General features: G+C 49.5%; 1 pseudogene; it reads left to right on the forward strand.

Annotated features, from left to right (window-relative positions):
• The first annotated feature begins 8,053 nt into the window (after positions 1–8,053).
• On the forward strand, positions 8,054–10,012 carry LOC135569047 (probable G-protein coupled receptor 19; annotated as a pseudogene).
• The last annotated feature ends 1,770 nt before the right edge of the window (positions 10,013–11,782 follow it).

Genomic DNA, 11,782 nt, shown 5'->3' on the forward strand with positions numbered 1-11,782 from the left:
CCCCACACATAATCCCTCATAACCCTCTAGATTACCTCAGCCTCCACACATAATCCCCTCCACTAGAGTACCTCAGCCTCCACACATAATCCCCTCCACACATAATCCCTCCCCTAGATTACCTCAGCCTCCACACATAATCCCCTCCACCAGAGTACCTCAGCCTCCACACATAATCCTCCACACATAAGCCCCTCCTCTAGAGTACCTCAGCCTCCACACATAATCCCTCCCTAGATTACCTCAGCCTCCACATAATCCCTCCCCTAGAGTACCTCAGCCTCCACACATAATCCCCTCCACACATAACCCCTCCCCTAGAGTACCTCAGCCTCCACACATAATCCCCTCCACCAGAGTACCTCAGCCTCCACACATAATCCCCTCCCCTAGAGTACCTCAGCCTCCACACATAATCCCCTCCCCTAGAGTACCTCAGCCTCCACACATAATCCCCTCCACTAGAGTACCTCAGCCTCCACACATAATCCCCTCCACTAGAGTACCTCAGCCTACACATAATCCCCTCCCCAGAGTACCTCAGCCTACACATAACTTCTCCACTAGAGTACCTCAGCTCTCCACACATAATCCCCTCCCCTAGAGTACCTCAGCTCTCCACACATAATCCTCCACCAGAGTACCTCAGCCTCCACACATAATCCCCTCCCTAGAGTACCTCAGCCTCCACACATAATCTCCACTCAGAGTACCCTCAACCTCCACACATAATCCCCTCTAGAGTACCTCAGCCGCCACACATAATCCTCCCCAGAGTACCAGCTCACACATAAAGTCCCCTCACCTAGAGTACCTCAGCCTCCACACATAATCCCTCCCTAGAGTACCTCAGCCTCCACACATAATCCTCCCACATAATCCCCTCCACTAGAGTACCTCAGCCTCCACACATAATCCCAGAGTACCCTCAGCCTCCACACATAACCCCATAATCCCCCCACTAGAGTACCTCAGCCTCCACACATAATCCCCTCCACACATAACCCCCTCCCTCAGAGTACCTCAGCCTCCACATAATCCCCCTCCCCTAGAGTACCAGCCTCCACACATAATCCCCTCCACACATAATCCTCCACACATAATCCCCCTCCACACATAACCCCCTCCCTAGAGTACCTCAGCCTCCACACATAATCCCTCCACACATAATCCCCTCCACCAGAGTACCTCAGCCTCCACAGAACCTTAATGAGTATCCCTAGAGAAACCAGGACACCACAGACTCCTGCTTATTGCCTCTGTGTAACCCCTCCCCAGAGTACTCAGCCTCCACAGAACCTTAATGAGTATCCCTAGAGAGACTCCAGGGACACCACAGACTCCTGCTTATTGCCTCTGTGTAACCTCCTGTCCCATGGGGGTGGTTTGCTCAGCTTTGTCTCTTGGAGTGACTCATGAATAGGTTTGTTCTTCAGCAGTTACTGCTCCTCGGGGCAGGTTGTTGATATTCTACTGAGACTATATAAACCATTAACAAGAGGCTGTGGTTGTTTAAGACATCCTCAACACAGGTCCTCTATCACCCATTAAGCCACCCCAACCTCAGGTTAGAATAGGACTGATCCTCAGGTTGGGATAGGACTGATCTCTCCTCAGGTTAGAATAGACTGATCCCTCCCTCAGGTTGGGGATAGGACTGATCTTTCTCCTCAGGTTAGAATAGGACTGATCTCTCCTCAGGACTGTTCTCTCCTCAGGTTAGAATAGGGACTGATCTCTCCTCAGGACTGATCTCTCTCCTCAGGTTAGAATAGGACTGATCTCTCCTTAGGACTGATCTCTCCTCGGGTTAGAATAGGACTGATATCTCTCAGGTTAGAATAGACTGATCCCTCCTCAGGTTGGGATAGGACTGATCTCTCCTCAGGACTGATCTCTCCTCAGGTTAGAATAGGACTGATCTCCTTCAGGACTGATCTCTCCTCAGGTTAGAATAGGACTGATCTCTCCTCAGGACTGATCTCTCCTCAGGTTAGAATAGGACTGATCTCTCCTCAGGACTGATCTCTCCTCAGGTTAGAATAGGACTGATCTCTCCAGGTTAGAATATCAGGACTGATCCCTCCTCAGGTTAGAATAGGACTGATATCTCCTCAGGTTAGAATCGGACTGATCTCTCCTCAGGACCTCCTCAGGTTAGAATGGGATAGGACTGATCTCTCCTCAGGTTAGAATAGGACTGATCCTCCTCAGGTTAGAATAGGACTGATCTCTCCTCAGGACTGATCTCTCCTCAGGTTAGAATAGGACTGATCCTCCTCCAGGTTGAATAGGACTGATCCTCCTCAGGTTAGAATAGGACTGATCCTCCTCCTCAGGACTGATCTCTCCTCGGGACCGATCTCTCCTCAGGTTAGAAAGGACTGATCTCTCCTCAGGTTGGGATAGGACTGATCTCTCCTCAGGTTAGAATAGGTCTGATCCCTCCTCAGGTTAGAATAGGACTGATCTCTCCTCAGGACTGATCTCTCCTCAGGTTAGAATAGGACTGACTCCTCAAGGACTGATCTCTCTCAGGTTAGAATATGGCTGATCTCCTCAGGACTGATCTCTCCTCAGGTTAGAATAGGACTGATCTCTCCTCAGGACTGATCCCTCCTCAGGTTAGAATAGGACTGATCTCTCCTCAGTGACTGATCTCTCCTCAGGTTAGAATAGGACTGATCCCTCCTCAGGTTAGAATAGACTGATCTCTCCTCCCTCATCTCTCCTCAGGTTAGAATAGGACTGATCCTCCTCCTCAGGTTAGAATAGGACTGATCTTCCTCAGGACTGATCTCTCCTCAGGTTAGAAAAGGACTGATCTCTCTCAGGTTAGAATAGGACTGATCTCTCCTCAGGTTAGAATAGGACTGATCTCTCCTCAGGTTAGAATAGGACTGATCTCCTCCTCAGGACATCTCTCCTCCATAGGACTGATCTCTCCTCAGGTTAGAATAGGACTGATCTCTCCTCAGGACTGATCTCTCTCAGGTTAGAATAGGACTGATCTCTCCTCCAGGTTAGAATAGGACTGATCTCTCCTCAGGTTAGAATAGGACTGATCTCCCAGGTTAGAATAGGACTGATCTCTCCTCAGGTTAGAATAGGACATCTCCTCAGGTTAGAATAGGACTGATCCCTCCTCAGGTTAGAATAGGACTGATCTCTCCTCAGGACTAATCTCTCCTCGGTTAGAAAAAGGACTGATCTCTCCTCAGGTTGGGATAGACTGACCTCTCCTCAGGTTAGAATAGGACTGATCTCCTTAGGACTGATCTCTCCTCGGGTTAGAATAGGACTGATATCTCCTCAGGTTAGAATAGGACACAGTCCTCCTCCCAGGTTGGGATGGGACTGATCTCTCCTCAGGACTGATCTCTCCTCAGGTTAGAATAGGACTGATCTCCCCTTCAGGACTGATCTCTCCTCAGGTTAGAATAGGACTGATCTCTCCTCAGGACTGATCTCCTCAGGTTAGAATACTGAGTCTCTCCTCGTGACCGATCCTCCTCAGGTTAGAATAGGACTGATCTCTCCTCAGGTTAGAATAGGACTGATCCCTCCTCAGGTTAGAATCGGAATAGGACTGATCTCTCCTCAGGTTAGAATAGGACTGATCTCTCCTCAGGACTGATCTCTCCTCAGGTTAGAATCGGACTGATCTCTCCTCAGACTGATCTCTCCTCAGGTTAGAATAGGACTGATCCTCCTCAGGTTAGAATCGGACTGATCTCTCCTCAGGACCTCTCAGGTTAGAATAGGACTGATCCCTCCTCAGGTTAGAATAGGACTGATCCTCCTCAGGTTAGAAAAGGACTGATCCCTCCTCAGGTTAGAATCGATTTGATCTCTCCTCAGGTTAGAATAGGTCTGATCTCTCCTCGGGTTAGAAAAGGACTGATCTCTCCTCAGGTTAGAATAGGACTGATCTCTCCTCAGGACTGATCTCTCCTCAGGTTAGAATATGACTGATCTCTCCTCAGACTGATCTCTCCTCAGGTTAGAATAGGACTGATCTCTCCTCAGGACTGATCTCTCCTCAGGTTAGAATATGACTGATCTCTCCTCAGGACTGATCTCTCCTCAGGTTAGAATAGGACTGATCTCTCCTCACTGATCTCTCCTCAGGTTAGAATAGGACTGACTGACTGATCTCCTCAGGTTAGAATAGGACTGATCCCTCTCAGGTTAGAATAGATCTCTCCTCAGGAATAGGACTGATCTCTCCTCAGGTTAGAATAGGACTGATCTCTCCTCAGGTTAGAATAGACTGATCTCTCCTCAGGTTAGAATAGGATCTCTCCTCAGGTTAGAATAGGACTGATCCTCCTCAGGTTAGAATAGGACTGATCTCTCCTCAGACTGATCTCTCCTCAGGTTAGAAAAGGACTGATCTCTCCTCAGGTTGGGATAGGACTGATCTCCTCCTCAGGTTAGAATAGGACTGATCTCTCCTCAGGAATGATCTCTCCTCAGGTTAGAATAGGACTGATCTCCTCAGGACTGATCTCTCCTCAGGTTAGAATAGGACTGATCTCTCCTCAGGTTAGAATAGGACTGATCTCTCCTCAGGTTAGAATAGGACATCTCTCCTCAGGTTAGAATAGGACTGATCCCTCCTCAGGTTAGAATCGGACTGATCTCTCCTCAGGACTAATCTCTCCTCAGGTTAGAAAAGGACTGATCTCTCCTCAGGTTGGGATAGGACTGATCCCTCCTCAGGTTAGACTGATCAGGTTAGAATAGGACTGATCTCTCCTCAGGTTAGAATAGGACTGATCTCTCCTCAGGACTGATCTCTCCTCAGGTTGGATCTCTCCTCAGGTTAGAAGGACTGATCTCTCCTCAGGTTAGACTGATCTCTCCTCAGGTTAGAATAGGACTGATCTCTCCTCAGGACTGATCTCTCCTCAGGTTAGAAAGGTCTGATCTCTCCTCAGGTTGGAATAGGACTGATCTCTCCAGGTTAGAATAGGACTGATCTCTCCTCAGGTTAGAATAGGACTGATCTCTCCTGTACAGGCTTCCTTCGGGTTTTCACTCTGTCATTTAGATTAGTATTGAGGGTTAGAATAGTTGTGGATCCATCCTCAGGGTTTCACAGACATTAAAACTCTCTGTCATTTAGATTAGTATTGAGGAGTATAACTACAATGTTGTGGATCCATCCTCAGGTTTAGGACTGACCTCCCTGGTCTTTGTGGTTGAATCTGTGTTATCTCCTGCTGGACTGAGAGACCTTACAGGTGATCTCTCCTACGTGTGGGGGTACAGAGAAGAGGTAGTCTCTTCATTTAAATCATTGGGAGGCAGGTAGCCTAGTGGTTAGAGTGTTGGACTAGTAACCAGCAGGTAGCCTGTGGTTAGAGAGTTTGAGGAGTAACTACAATGTTGTATCCATCCTCAGGTAGTAACCTCCTGGTCCTAGTGGTTAGAGAGTGTTGGACTAAGTAACCAGGAGGTAGCCTAGTGGTTAGAGAGTTGGACAGTAACCAGCAGGTAGCCTATTGGTTAAATGTTGGGACCAGCAGGTAGCCTAGTGGTTAGAGTGTTGGACTAGTAACCAGCAGGTAGCCTAGTGGTTAGAGTGTTGGACTAGTAACCAGCAGGTAGCCTAGTGGTTAGAGTTGGACTAGTAACCAGCAGGTAGCCTAGTGGTTAGAGTGTTGGACTAGTAACCAGCAGGTAGCCTAGTGGTTAGAGCGTTGGACTAGTAACCAGCAGGTAGCCTAGTGGTTAGAGTGTTGGACCAGTAACCAGCAGGTAGCCTAGTGGTTAGAGTGTTGGACTAGTAACCAGCAGGTAGCCTAGTGGTTGGAGCGTTGGACTAGTAACCAGCAGGTAGTCTAGTGATTAGAGCGTTGGACTAGTAATCAGCAGGTAGCCTAGTGGTTAGAGCGTTGGACTAGTAACCAGCAGGTAGCCTAGTGGTTAGCGTTGGGCCAGTAACCAGCAGGTAGCCTAGTGGTTGAGCGTTGGACTAGTAACCAGCAGGTAGCCTAGTGGTTAGAGCGTTGGACTAGTAACCAGCAGGTAGCCTAGTGGTTAGAGCGTTGGACTAGTAACCAGCAGGTAGGCTAGTGGTTAGAGCGTTGGACTAGTAACCAGCAGGTAGCCTAGTGGTTAGAGCGTTGGACTAGTAACCAGCAGGTAGCCTAGTGGTTGGAGCGTTGGACTAGTAACCAGCAGGTAGTCTAGTGGTTAGAGCGTTGGACTAGTAACCAGCAGGTAGTCTAGTGGTTAGAGCGTTGGACTAGTAACCAGCAGGTAGTCTAGTGGTTAGAGCGTTGGACTAGTAATCAGCAGGTAGCCTAGTGGTTAGAGCGTTGGACTAGTAACCAGCAGGTAGCCTAGTGGATAGAGCGTTGGACTAGTAACCAGCAGGTAGCCTAGTGGTTAGAGCAGGTAGCCTAGTGGTTAGAGCAGGTAGCCTAGTGGTTAGAGCAGGTAGCCTAGTGGTTAAAGGCAGGTAGCCTAGTGGTTAGAGCAGGTAGCCTAGTGGTTAGAGCAGGTAGCCTAGTGGTTAGAGCAGGTAGCCTAGTGGTTAAAGGCAGGTAGCCTGGTGGTTAGAGCAGGTAGCCTGGTGGTTAGAGGGGGAGGCAGGTAGCCTAGTGGTTAGAGCAGGTAGCCTAGTGGTTAGAGCAGGTAGCCTAGTGGTTAGAGCAGGTAGCCTAGTGGTTAGAGCAGGTAGCCTAGTGGTTAGAGCAGGTAGCCTAGTGGTTAGAGCAGGTAGCCTAGTGGTTAGAGCAGGTAGCCTAGTTGTTAGAGCAGGTAGCCTAGTGGTTAGAGCAGGTAGCCTAGTGGTTAGAGCAGGTAGCCTAGTGGTTAGAGCAGGTAGCCTAGTGGTTAGAGCAGGTAGCCTAGTGGTTAGAGCAGGTAGCCTAGTGGTTAGAGCAGGGTAGCCTAGTGGTTAGAGCAGGTAGCCTAGTGGTTAGAGCGTTGGACTAGTAACTGAAAGGTTGCAAGAGCTGACAAGGTACAAATCTGTCGTTCTGCTACCTGCAGTTAACCCACTGTTCAAATCAAATCAAATGTATTTATATAGCCCTTCGTACATCAGCTGATATCCCAGGCCATCATTGAAAATAAGAATGTGTTCTTAACTGACTTGCCTGGTTAAATAAAATAATTTATAAATCATGTTGAACACTATCATTGAACACAGAGTGAGTCCATGCAATTTATTGTGTGACTTGTTGAGCAACATTTTGACTCCTGAACTTATTTAGGCTCCTTGCCATAACAAAGAGGTTGAATACTTATTGACTCGATACATTTCAGCTTTTCATTTTTAATTGACATTATGGGGTATTGTGTGTAGGCCAGTGACACAAATCTGGATTTGATCCATTTGAATCCATTTTTTAATTCACAACAAAATGTGTAAAAAGTCCCTCCTTTCTGAGGGCATCTTATTTTCATGACCGTCCTCTTCCATACAGGTATATATCATATACAATGCAGATGCTATTATTTATTACCTACCGTTTAGTAAGTCTCCTCCATCTCACAACATCTTGTTTGTGTGTTTGTCTCTGCAGCTCTCCTGTGGGTGCTGTCTCCTCAGCTCTCCTGTGGTGCTGTCTCCTCAGCTCTCCTGTGGTGCTGTCTCCTCAGCTCTCCTGTGGTGCTGTCTCCTCAGCTCTCCTGTGGTGCTGTCTCCTCAGCTCTCCTGTGGTGCTGTCTCCTCAGCTCTCCTGTGGTGCTGTCTCCTCAGCTCTCCTGTGGTGCTGTCTCCTCAGCTCTCCTGTGGTGCTGTCTCCTCAGCTCTCCTGTGGGTGCTGTCTCCTCAGCTCTCCTGTGGTGCTGTCTCCTCAGCTCTCCTGTGGTGCTGTCTCCTCAGCTCTCCTGTGGTGCTGTCTCCTCAGCTCTCCTGTGGTGCTGTCTCCTCAGCTCTCCTGTGGGTGCTGTCTCCTCAGCTCTCCTGTGGTGCTGTCTCCTCAGCTCTCCTGTTGTGCTGTCTCCTCAGCTCTCCTGTGGTGCTGTCTCCTCAGCTCTCCTGTGGGTGCTGTCTCTGCAGCTCTCCTGTGGTGCTGTTCCCGGTAGCGGCATGGTCTACGCCCAATCAACAGACAGCATCTGTGGCCATCCCTCCTGCCCCTCCCCTCTCCCCCTCCTTTACCCTCCCCATGACCTTTAACCTCTCAGACAGGGGCAACACCAGTTCAGCGACACCCTCCATCTGGAACCACGACGCCCTCTCTTCCTCCTCCTCCTCCTCTTCCCCCTCCGGCCTCCAGAACACCACCCAGGTGTGGTATGAACTCACCCCAGCGGAGGTGGCTGTTCTGGGGCTGGTGTTCAGTCTCCTGTGGTTGGTGTCCATCCTGGGTAATGTTCTAGTGTGTGTCGTGATCCACCGTAGCAGAAGGAGTCAGTCCACTACCAACTACTTTGTGGTGTCCATGGCCTGTGCCGACCTGTTGCTGTCCCTGGGCTGTGCTCCCTTCATCCTCCTCCAGGTGACCTGCGGGGGCTGGCCTCTCAGCGCTGCCGCCTGTAAGGCTGTTCGTTACCTGCAGCACCTGTGTCCTGGTGTCCAGGTGTATGTTCTGCTGTCCATCTGTGTGGACCGGTTCTACACCATTGTGTACCCACTGAGCTTCAAGGTGTCCAGGGAGAAAGCGAAGAGGATGATCCTGGCCTCCTGGATGTTGGGACGCCGCCATCAATCGTCTCTCCCTGTCTTTTCTTCTACGGCTCGGAGACGGCGGCGGCGGACGGGGGAGGGCACTGTGACTTCTTCCTGCCGGCGGGAAGCTGGGATGGCGTTCTGTACGGTTCCGTCCACCTGCTCCTGGGGTTCCTGGTCCCAGCTGTCCTCATCGTGTGGTTCTACCAGCGCGTGGTCCACTACATCTGGAGGATCGGCGCCGACGGACACACGGTCAGGAGAACCATGAACATCAGAGCCAACCCCCCAGGACTAAAGTGAAGACCATCAAGATGTTTCTCATGCTGAACGTGGTGTTCCTCCTCACCTGGACCCCTTTCTACGTGGTCCAGGTGTGGCACCCTAGTGAGGCCCCAGAGGCCCCAGCAGACAGGGGGCTCTGGTGTTCTGCTGTGTGGTCTGGGTGTCGTTCAGCTCCGCCGCCTCGAAACCCTCGCTCTATTCCGTCTCACAACGCTAACTTCAGACGCGGCATGAGGGAGACCTTCTGCACGTCCTCTATGAAGTGTTACCGTAGCAACGCCAAACACCATCACCGCCAGCTCCCGCATGGCCAAGAGTAACTACGTGGGAGTGGTGGATATCCCCCGTGGCGACCAAGACGACGCAATCACCAAAGACTCCGTCTGGAGACACGTTTGACCGCGAGGCCAAGGAGAAGAAGCTGGCCTGGCCAATCAGAGCCAACCCTCCCAACACCTTCGTCTGATGAGAGGGGAGGGAGACAGGGTTTAACTATCAATCAGAGCCAAACCTCCCAACACCTTCGTCTTACGAGAGGGGAGGGAGACAGGGTTTAACTATCAATCAAAGCCAACCCTCCCAACAACCTTCGTCTGACGAGAGGGAGACAGGGTTTAACTATCAATCAGAGCCAACCCTCCCAACACCTTCGTCTGACGAGAGGGGAGGGAGACAGGGTTTAACTATCAATCAGAGCCAACCCTCCCAACACCTTCGTCTGACGAGAGGGGAGGGAGACAGGGTTTAACTATCAATCAGAGCCAACCCTCCCAACACCTTCGTCTGACGAGAGGGAGACGGGGTTTAACTATCAATCAGAGCCAACCCTCCCAACACCTTCGTCTGACGAGAGGGGAGGGAGACAGGGTTTAACTATCAATCAGAGCCAACCCTCCCAACACCTTCGTCTGACGAGAGGGGAGGGAGACAGGGTTTAACTATCAATCAGAGCCAACCCTCCCAACACCTTCGTCTGACGAGAGGGGATGGAGACAGGGTTTAACTATCAATCAGAGCCAACCCTCCCAACACCTTCGTCTGACGAGAGGGGATGGAGACGGGGTTTAACTATCAATCAGAGCCAACCCTCCCAACACCTTCGTCTGTTTAACTATCAATCAGAGCCAACCCTCCCAACAGTCTGGAGAGGGGGGAGACAGGGTTTAACTATCAATCAGAGCCAACCCTCCCAACACCTTCGTCTGACGAGAGGGGAGGGAGACAGGGTTTAACTATCAATCAGAGCCAACCCTCCCAACACCTTCGTCTGACGAGAGGGGAGGGAGACAGGGTTTAACTATCAATCAGAGCCAACCCTCCCAACACCTTCGTCTGACGAGAGGGGATGGAGACAGGGTTTAACTATCAATCAGAGCCAACCCTCCCAACACCTTCGTCTGACGAGAGGGGATGGAGACAGGGTTTAACTATCAATCAGAGCCAACCCTCCCAACGGGGTTTAACTATCGATGCTTCATTTCTGTCTATGGTTCTGAATCCCCTGTATGTCTGTTAACATGTCTATGGTTCTGAATCCCCTGTCTGTCTGTTAACATGTCTATGGTTCTGAATCCCCTGTCTGTCTGTTAACATGTCTATGGTTCTGAATCCCCTGTCTGTCTGTTAACATGTCTATGGTTCTGAATCCCCTGTCTGTCTGTTAACATGTCTGGTTCTGGTTCTGAATCACCTGTCTGTCTGTTAACATGTCTATGGTTCTGAATCCCCTGTCTGTCTGTTAACATGTCTATGGTTCTGAATCCCCTGTCTGTCTGTTAACATGTCTATGGTTCTGAATCCCTGTCTGTCTGACATGTCTATGGTTCTGAATCCCCTGTCTGTCTGTTAACATGTCTATGGTTCTGAATCTGTCCCTGTCTGTTCTGTCTGTCTGTTAACTATGTTCTGAATGTCTGTCTGTTAACATGTCTATGGTTCTGAATCTGTCTGTCTGTTAACATGTCTATGGTTCTGAATCCCCTGTCTGTCTGTTAACATGTCTATGGTTCTGAATCCCTGTCTGTCTGTTAACATGTCTATGGTTCTGAATCCCCTGTCTGTCTGTTAACATGTCTATGGTTCTGAATCCCCTGTCTGTCTGTTAACATGTCTATGGTTCTGAATCCCCTGTCTGTCTGTTAACATGTCTATGGTTCTGAATCCCCTGTCTGTCTGTTAACATGTCTATGGTTCTGAATCCCCTGTCTGTCTGTTAACATGTCTATGGTTCTGAATCCCTGTCTGTCTGTTAACATGTCTATGGTTCTGAATCCCCTGTCTGTCTGTTAACATGTCTGGTTCTGGTTCTGAATCCCCTGTCTGTCTGTTAACATGTCTATGGTTCTGAATCCCCTGTCTGTCTGTTAACATGTCTATGGTTCTGAATCCCCTGTCTGTCTGTTAACATGTCTATGGTTCTGAATCCCCTGTCTGTCTGTTAACATGTCTATGGTTCTGAATCCCTGTCTGTCTGTTAACATGTCTATGGTTCTGAATCCCCTGTCTGTCTGTTAACATGTCTATGGTTCTGAATCCCTGTCTGTCTGTTAACATGTCTATGGTTCTGAATCCCCTGTCTGTCTGTTAACATGTCTATGGTTCTGAATCCCTGTCTGTCTGTCTGTTAACATGTCTATGGTTCTGAATCACCTGTCTGTCTGTTAACATGTCTATGGTTCTGAATCCCCCTGTCTGTCTGTTAACATGTCTATGGTTCTGAATCCTGAATCCCCTGTCTGTCTGTTAACATGTCTATGGTTCTGAATCCCCTGTCTGTCTGTTAACATGTCTATGGTTCTGAATCCCCTGTCTGTCTGTTAACATGTCTATGGTTCTGAATCCCCTGTCTGTCTGTTAACATGT

Source organism: Oncorhynchus nerka, unplaced genomic scaffold (genome assembly GCF_034236695.1).
Source record: "Oncorhynchus nerka isolate Pitt River unplaced genomic scaffold, Oner_Uvic_2.0 unplaced_scaffold_1238, whole genome shotgun sequence".
NCBI classification, from domain to species: domain Eukaryota; kingdom Metazoa; phylum Chordata; class Actinopteri; order Salmoniformes; family Salmonidae; genus Oncorhynchus; species Oncorhynchus nerka.